This window comes from Pteropus vampyrus, unplaced genomic scaffold (genome assembly GCF_000151845.1).
Source record: "Pteropus vampyrus isolate Shadow unplaced genomic scaffold, Pvam_2.0 Scaffold114, whole genome shotgun sequence".
Classification (NCBI taxonomy): Eukaryota; Metazoa; Chordata; class Mammalia; order Chiroptera; family Pteropodidae; genus Pteropus; species Pteropus vampyrus.
Window position 1 is genome coordinate 3,309,114 of NW_011888895.1, and position 9,564 is coordinate 3,318,677.

The following is a 9,564-nucleotide window of genomic DNA, read 5'->3' on the forward strand; positions in this document are numbered from 1 at the left end:
ACTCTTCTCACTAAATTTTTGTTTTCTAAAATAGCTTTCATAAAAATTTGTTATTTATGTAAGCATGTATAGGTTTATTACAGATAGTGTCAATAAATAAATATTTTGTAAATTTCTCAGTTTTAATTTCTAATCTGGCCAATAGATTTTTTTAAAATGAACATTAAAAAAAAGCTCCTTGAGGTCCTCAGTAACTTTTAAGAGTATACAAGGGCCCTGATACCAAAGTTTGAAACCCTCGGCCATAGGAGACGAAACCATAGGGAAAGAGTTTACTGTGTGGCAGCATCTGAACAAATGCACAACTCTAACAACAATGGGTAGGTAAAGCCAAATGGATTAAGGAAGCCAGACCAGCCAGGAAGCAGCAGCCAGTAAAAGCAAATTAGTAAATGCAAAATGATGAAGGCTGAACTAAGGATGGGGAGACAAAGGGATGAATTCAAAAGGCATTTCAGAGGCAGAATTGACAGAATCTAGCAAACAACTTCAGAATGAGAGAGAAAGTCCAGGTTTGCATGCCTAAACTGTAATTGCCTGTCCACCTATCTGGCTTATGGACAAGTAGTGAGTCTCTTTTATACAGTCATGAGCTGCTTAACGACAGAGATGCGTTCTGAGAAATTTGTCGTTGTATCAACATCACAGAGCACACTTACACAAACCTTGATGGTAAAGCCTACTACACACCTAGGTTAGATAGTATAGCCTAGTGCTCCTATGCTACGTCTGTATAGCACGTCACTGTACAAAACAACGCGAGATTAAATCAAGCAGGAGAGAAAATGATGCAATCAAGAGACACAGTAAACACCAGATGTATGAGACTGCTGCATACTGTTTTACAGCAAACTTTTCTTTTAATAAGTAAAAGCGGTAGACTCTAAAATAATAATTAAAAGTACAGTAAATACATAAACCAGCAACATAGTTGTTTATTATCATTATCAAGTACTATGTACTGTATATAACTGTATGTGCTATACTTGTGTTCAACTGGCAACACAGGTCTGTTTATACCAGCATCACTACTAACACACAGGTAATGCACTGTAGTATGATATCACTAGGCGACAGGAATTTTTCAGCTCCATTATAATCTTATGAGACCACTGTCGTACATGAGGTCCATCACTGACCAAAACGTCATCATGTGACGCAGGACTGTATGTAGATATCTAGATACTCTATAGTCAGAAAATGTGTTCTAAACATAGTTCTAATATCAACTGGGTGTCCTACAATTCAATTCAATTCTGACACTAAATAGTGGAGTTAATGCAGCTCCTAAAAGTTAAGGGCTCAGTCGCACTTCAGACATCCGCCACAGGTCTTGAGTAGCCCCAAGCTACCAGCACTGGTGCCAGGCAGACTACAAATTCTAGGGATCCCACGACCGCCCCCACCCAGGTTCAATAATTCATCGGAACAACTCACAGAACTCAGGAAGGCGCGATACTAGTGATTATGGTTTTATTATAAAGGATATAACTCAGGAACAACCAAATGAAAGAGACTCGTAGGGAAAAGTACAGAAGAGGGAAGTGCAGAGCTTCCCAGCCCTCGCCTCCCCCATGGATACGTGCCCGCCTTCCCACAGATCAAGTGTCCACCAAACCAGAAGCTCTCCGAACCTCATTATTCTAGGATTTCTCTATGGAGCATCATCATGAAGCATGTTTGATTAAATCACTGACTCTGAACTCAATTTCCATTCCCTCTGTCTTCCCAGAAGGTGAGAGGAGGGGCTAGAAACCACTACATTAGCATCAACTCAGGTTAGGTCTAATTGGGCTCATTTTGAATAACAAGAGGCACTCCTACGACTTAGGAAATTCCAGAGGATTTAGAAGTTCGGTGTCAGGAACCAGTTTCTAACACAGTAATATATAGTAGGTACTCAATAAATAATTGTTGAAAAACAATGAACAAAAGGGTAGATAACACTGTCATTCATGAAAATGAGAAATACGGGCAGAGAAATTAATCAGAAGGTAGTGGGTGGGCTATGTTTTAGACATGCTGAATCTGAAGTGTCCAAGAAATACAGAAGGTAGTTGGATAAAAGGTTAAAACTAGAAAGGACAAAGCTCCAGGTATGAAAAGATAACAGGATTTATTCAAGGTAGAAACTCTAAGAGTAGAGATAACCGTCCTGGAAGACAGTGTAAGGTCAAAAGAGGGGAGGAATAACCAGCTCCAGGGACAGCAACATTTAAGGATAAGGATTCCTCAATGGGGACTGAGCAGTGCCAGATGTAAGAGCAGAGAAAACACAGAGTATAAAGCAGAGAAAGCCAACTTCGAAGAGTGTTTCTAAAGAAAGAATGTGTAGAATGTCATGGAAAGGTCAAGAAACAAATGGATGGAAAATTGTGCAAGAATCAACAATGGCGAGGCAGAGGCAGAACCAAACTGCCACAGGTGACAGGAACAAAGTGAAGACATCCAACATAGAGTAAGTAAGTACTCTTCCAAGAAACACCGCTGTGGGAGGAAGACGTGAGATGCCAACAATTGGAGCACAGTTTGTCAAGTGAGACAACCTGAGCAGACGTGAAGGAAGGAGCAGAGGACAGGAGAACACGGAAGCCACAGGAGACAGAGAATGAGCAGAATTCAGGCCAGGGCTTTTAGATGGACACCAAACCTTTTTACACACCTACAAGGCCCCGCGGGGTCTGGACTTAATTCCCTCTCCAATCTCCTCGTGGCTGCCTCGGTGGCCTTCTTCTCAAATATACCGTGCTCCTTCATGGCACAGGCCCTGCTAGCATGCCGGCCCCTCAGCCTGGAAAACTACTACCTTCCCTCCCTGAGTAACTCCTACCCATACTTCAGACCCCAAGAAAATGTCATATCGCCCTTGGACTCTAGATTAGGTCTTCTTGAATGCTTTCTTCATTACAGCAGCTGAATCATGGGGGTGAGGGATAATGTATGCCTGTCCAATAGAACACTGAGTGAGGACAGGGACCTGTCCATACTGCCCTCCTTGTTCCTATCACAGCACCTGGCACACAGCAGTCAAGCACGATGTAGCTGTGGCACTGCTAAAGGAACCGAGTACAAGAGAATGGCTCGAAGTCGCAGAGGAAACAGAAAAGGACAGCATCTAGAACCAGGGGAAGGAGACACCTACCTCTTCCTTCTCCCTTTTATCTGAAGCAGCACAGAGCGAGTGTGAAGAGACAGCTTTATAAGAGCTACCTGGGCAGTGGGCAGCAGGTCCAATCAGGAGGCAGAATCCCTCCAGGAAGTGAAGGTTCAGATGCCTCTGCTTGAGGAAAGGGGTAAATTTGGTTCAGTGTCTGTGAGGAATAGAGAGAAAGCTAAGGAGGAATTCTTAATAGAACACAGCTACATAGGTAAGGACGAGAGTCCACGATGGCATGGTTTTCTTCGGCCGACTCTTAGCAGCACAAATACAGGAAACGACAGACAGTTAAGTTAGTCTAGAAAAGGAGGTCTGCAGGGGAGAAATGACAGAAGGACAACAGAGCAAGGAAATAACTGAAATTATCTACTCTGAGGTCCCAGCTGCATATGGAAGGAAATGAAACTAAGAGGAAACTGATAATCTGAGGTAAAAGGAAGAAGGTTCAGGAACTAGAGTTTCTGGGTGGAATTGTTATAATCGGAACATGTGAAATAAATTACAAATACTAATTCAAAAAATTAGTGCAACATATTTTTCATACCATAAGCTCTCACTACCCACTGTTTTAAGTCTCTATTAGAACCCCTTCCCCCAAAAGAAATCAAAAATAGGCCCATACCCTTCTGGAAAAGGTCAAGTTGCTGTCTTTTTTAGAGTCCAATTTAAAAAAGCAGATGGCTGAAGAAAGGATGTCCCTTTTCAGCTCCAACTTTTCTATAGTATATGCATGTTCTTCCAGCAGTTCCAGATGAACCTTAAGTTAAACCTCCAGCTATGAGCCAAGAGAGAATGCTGACAGTTAGGCACAGAAAAAACCATAATTACAGTAGTCAAACTGGTGAAAATAATGTCCTCAGTTCTAAACGACAGGTGATCTAACCAGACTATAGATGAATCTCCCAAACTTCATTCTATCTAGAGAAAGCACAGAATAGTATATTTTATTTTAACATGAATGAGAAAACACAAATTCTATGAGTAGCATACAGAGTATTTAAATTTAAAAAGCAAACTTTATTGAGCAGAGAGTTCATACATACTTTTGGTTGCTTTGATGTCTCTGTACTTTTTTATTAAAGGTTATCATTAAATTAAAAATAAGAGGTCACCATAGGCCCCTTTCCATATGATCACTGTATATGGTGAGTGTGTGGGACATGTTCTCCCCACCCAGCATTCTTCTGTTAATTCCAGGAGTTTAAGTACTGACCTCACAAACTGGTATGAAAGGTAGACCCAAAGGGCCAGGACAGCCAATAAGAGTTCTGCATTCCCCTGGCCATAGTGATTGGTTCAAGCATGTGATTAAGCCAGCCAATCAGAGCCCTGGGACTCAACAAGTATGTGAGTCAATATGGTTCCCATTTTTTCTTAAGACACTGTGCTTCTTCCACTTGCAATGAAAAAGTTCAGACAAATACAACTATGAATAAAGAAAATTACAGCACTTAACTTTGTCCTTCTCTATACTACAATCCTTTCTTTCCCTTCCTATCGCTTTTTCCCTCTCCCCAACTAATTCCTTAAGGTAGTGGACTGCTTAAACTTAGCACTGAGTTTTTATGACGTTGCCAGAGGACAGAAAGCTAATCCAAGAATAAGCCTAGTCCCAGATAAATTACTCTATAATTCAATTTCTTGCTAGTCAGAAACTAAAGAGTCTACGTTCTGTGATTGGGACAGAACACACTTCAACAGACCTCAAACTCACCCCCGACATGGACGCACACGATACTGTACACTGGGAATGTCTCTAGTATTTTTTGCACGAGGTCAAATGTACATATGTGAAGGGAAATAACACCACTGAAATACTAGGACATTTGGGAAGTAAATTCAAAATCTCTTCCTTCCTATTTTCTCTCAGCTAGAGATCTGAACTGGTTTAAGAGAGGTCAGAGGCTGAGTTCACATTTGCAAAATGGCCTTTCCAATAAAATTGTGATTACCTGAATTAGATTAAATGTGTGTTCCACTGCGTGTCTTGTTATCCTTAATTTGTGATGATATGGAGAAAATAATAATAAATTCAAACTTCCTTAGACAATTGTCAAGAAATATGAGACGTGGTAGTGTTACAAAAATATAGTACTGAGAATGGGAACACTCAGATCCTAGTGACAAGTCTATAGCCATGCCACCCAGAACATGCCCAAGCTCATCTGATCTCGAAAGCTAAGCAGGGTCGGGCCTGGTTAGTACTTGGATGGGAGACCACCTAGGAAGACTAGGTGGTGTAGGAGGAAAAAAAAAAAAAATAGATCCTAGTAACAGAAACCAATCTCAGTTGGCTCAAACTAAAAGGGGAAAGATGGGGTAATGTTGAGAATATGGGAGTGTTTCATAAAACTCAGGTACAGGAATGCAGCCAGCCCAAGAACGGACTGAAGAGAAGGTTTAAAGCGATCAGAGACTCAGGTGTGTTCTCTCTGCTCGTTTCTAGATACCCACTTTCTTCATTCCATCTATAAACAACCTTTCTCTGTCCCCAGACACAACAGCAGAACATAACTGCCTGTAACTCCCATGTTGTTACCTTATGGCCTGTGAGCACATCAAGCTCAAATCCCTCTTTCTTGGGCCCATTTCAAATTTCCAGGAGACAGACACTGACTGGGCTTGCCTGGGTCAAGTCCCCAAACCAGGTTCAATCCTCTGCGTCTTCTGTGGGGAGGAAGAAGTCAGAGGGAGTGAATGCTCAGGTTAAAGGACAGAGCAGGGATTCAAAATGGGTGAGACAGACATTCCAAAAGTCCCCACTGCATAGTCTCAGCTTTGTATCTTGGTTTTCTTGTCATCGACATAAGAAACTGGTCACCGAAGTCCACTTTAGACTTTTGCTAAGAGTCCAGAGTTTAACAGAACTTAAGAGAATTAAATTGAATTTCAGGGATGAGAGGGTAACTAGCATTCACCACAACTTTGGGAATTCATGTAGATAAAGACATACGACATATATTCTAGAAATAAAAATTGCCTTTTACAAAAATACGATGGTCTACAGGAAAACCCCAAGAGGAATTAACAATCCCTAGGTCTTAGAGGGCTGAGACTCTATTGCGATTCAAGGCCAGACACCTATAGCAAAGCCAGGCATGAAGCCTATGCTAAGCGTTCACTTATCCCCTGACCAAAATCAGAATTTCCCAGCCACAGAGCCTTAAAATGGGCTACAGGGGTGCTTGAGGCTCTACTGCTCTCAGCTTTGGAGGATGATGCCTGCCTTTGGTACTAATTACCAGGACTACCGTGGTGCTAATATTATATGATATTAAAAACACTGAGAAGCATTGAATAAATGACCAAAATGCTACTACAACTAACAGTTCTAGCAAAGTGGCTGGTTACCAAGTAAATCTCTGTAATGCCAATAACCATTTACTAGATGTTCAAACTCATTGGTAGTACCAAAACATGCAAGATAAAACTGGCTAAGATTTTTTTACAATGGTTTTACCCAGAGCTGGTAAGGGGAGAGGAAATGGGTACACACTGCCAGGGGTACACACGGGAGGGCAGCATGCTATTAAGACTTGGAAATTTACTCCAATATATTAAGTGAAAAAAAAAATTGTATGTACCTGGTTATAAACTGGCAAGGCAACAAAGATTGAATTCAGCCCTCAGGTGTGCTTTGTTTGAACCCTAATGTTAATAAAAATTGTGACCCACATAAAAATCAGATTTCCTATTAAATCCATATTTCTAGATTTCTGGCTTCTCTTGAAGTACCAGAAAGTGTAGTAACACCAGGATGCCTCCTCCCAGGGCCACAAGTGTCTGCACTGACTGGCCCCAGCTGCCCCATCCATCCATGGGACCATCTTCGGTGTCAAGAGTCCCTAACATGCCTTCGTGTCTCTAGACTGGGCAGCTGCACACACCTAACCTGCTGCATAATTTGAGCAAGTTGACCCCCTCACAGGTGTACACAGTCATTGTCGCTGGACAGTGAGATTCTGGGTATGCTTTTTTTCTTTATAGTTTCAAAAGTTTTCTTCAATAAACATGTATTGCCTTCGTAGTAAGAAAACAACATGTTATTTTTTAAATTACCAAATCACAACTGCAATATCACTTGAACTAATGAGATCAAAACAACTAAGTATAACAGATAATGACTGTGATTTAAACTAATTGAACCAGGAAGTAATGTAAGGTCACAATTACTGCAGTATTTTTCTCCCCTTGATACTAATTAAAACATCAGATTGGACAGACGATAGCAGCATTTTACAAATTAATCTTCCTCAAATGAACAGCTTCTATTAGACAATTCATAAAACAGCTATTTTAAGGATTCATTTCCATGTATTCAAAGTTTTTCACCAAGAAATGTAAACAGAAAATCTCTCCTATCAGAAATCGATACTCATAACCTCAACTAATTTAATGTTTAAAAAATTAAATAATCCTTGATCTTCCTATTGTTTTATTTTAGTTGATCAATAATAACAGTAGTTTTATGGGGTTTCCTTTTCCTCAGAAACTTCGAAAAGTTTATACAAATCACCATTCTTCTCACCCCATCTGAGACCTCAAAGAGTAGATCATATAATCCTCCCTGTAAAGAAAAAGTACAAGGCTAGGTAAAAATGTCAACATCCACAGCTAACCGTTATCTGTGTCAAACCATTCCCACGTGACATCCATAGTGATCTTTTTAGAAAAAAGCAAATCATGGGACTCCCCTGCTTAAAACTCACATCAGCTTCCTACTTCCGCTGACTCTGAATAAAATCCAAACCAGCTGGTCTCCTTTATTCCTCACCTGCCTCTCCCAAGCTCACCACACTTGGGTGATTCTTGCAACCAGACAATTGAGTCCTCAAACACTAATCTATTCAACATGCCAACAAATAATGGTTGAGTGTCTACTGTGTACCAGGCACTGTTCTAGGTCCTAAGGATAAACTCCAGCAAGAAACAGCACAGACAAAACTCCCTGCCCTCATGGAACTATCATTCTAGTAACCCCTCTACCAAGTTCTCCTCCTTCTCACTTTCCCTAATCACTTAAAGAACATTAAAACAATTGTAATGACTATCTCTGAGGGTGTCTGAAAATGAGCAGCACTACCCCAAAAAATGTATTATCATTTACTGAATTTATTTAATGTTAATTATTTATAATAAATATTAATTTTAGTTACTATTTATAAGTGAGAGAGGGAGAGAAATAAAGGAGGAGGACTGTACTCATCGAAAACTTGCTCTATACCAGGAATGGCACTAATCTTGGAGGGTCATTTTTTTCAAGGCTTCTCTCAGTACTAGCTATACAGCTTTCATATGTCAGTGATCAAAATGCAATACTCCAGTACTGCAAGAATGAAGCAGCTGAGTTTGAAATAATTCCAGAAACTGAATGATTACTTGCTTTTAATATCTATTACCTTAAGTTTACAGGAGAAATAAATTGATTTTTACAAAACACTGAATCCACAATGAACAGAGTCATTATAGATAATGAACAGGAATGGTGTGTGTGTGTGTGTGTGTGTGTGTGTGTGTGGGTGGGTGTGTGTGTGTGTGTGTGTGTGTGTGTGTGTGTGTTTAAACAATGACTTAGGACTTGTCAGAACTGCCCCTGCTCAGAAAATCTGTCTTAGAAAGAATTAGACACACACACACACACACACACACACACACACACAGAGCCTGCACATGCACACAACTCCAATGGCATCTTCTTTCTACACTTTTATAAGAATCAGTGTCCTCCTTAATTAGGTCGGTTAAAGCATGGTACTAAAAGCCAGTTGACTTCGTTCATTTCCATGAGCTGTATCCATGTCTTGCAAATGCATGCCACGAGCCACCAGAAGGACTCACAGACAAAATGCAGGGATGAACAAAACCATCACTGACAAACAAGTCAAAATGCTCTCACCAAAGCAGCAGGGGATCAGAAGCAGTGCTCTCTTGTATTAAGGAGAGGATGTTTAATTTTAACTACCAAAGATAAAAAAAACTTTGACCAACTGCTATGACCTTGTTATTTTCACATTCAAACTCTGCTGAATCCAAAACTCTGTCACATCCCTCAGTTCAATTCCTGACTACCACTCAGTGATGAGTGAAATGTACTCAGCCTCACTCCCTCACGGCCTGGGTGAAGCTCTGCACCACGTGACAGCGAACATGGGCTTTGGTGACCAGCTTAACACTGAGCCAGGGCAGTCCCACCTCGCTAGGCAGCACAGACGAACTCAGGCCAGGGAGCTGAAGCCAAAACAATATCACCAACGCTCCCTGGGCAATAAGCTGGAATGGTAACCTACCAATCATGAACTCTACCAGAAAAAAGGTCAAAAGAGCATTGGTGAATTCAAATAGATTAACCTGCTTGAAATGCACGTTGTTAGAGGGCTACAAACATTAGCAACAAAACTTTAATGATA

At 40.8% G+C, this 9,564-nt stretch overlaps 1 protein-coding gene and 1 pseudogene across 6 annotated transcripts in view; one reads left to right on the forward strand and one right to left on the reverse strand.

Moving 5' to 3' along the window:
* The window catches only part of LOC105295856 (intersectin-1), a 140,188-nt gene that overhangs the window by 125,628 nt on the left and 4,996 nt on the right, over positions 1-9,564 (reverse strand). Inside the window, exon 1 of one of the 6 annotated variants that reach the window (XM_023533873.1) lies at positions 3,143-3,262. The exons of the other annotated variants lie outside the window; for them this stretch is intronic. The gene's annotated coding sequence lies outside the window, so the exon portion shown is untranslated. Of the gene's footprint in view, positions 1-3,142; positions 3,263-9,564 lie in introns of those variants that run through there. 6 annotated transcript variants of the gene reach the window in all.
* Positions 5,285-5,403, forward strand: LOC111743490 (annotated as a pseudogene).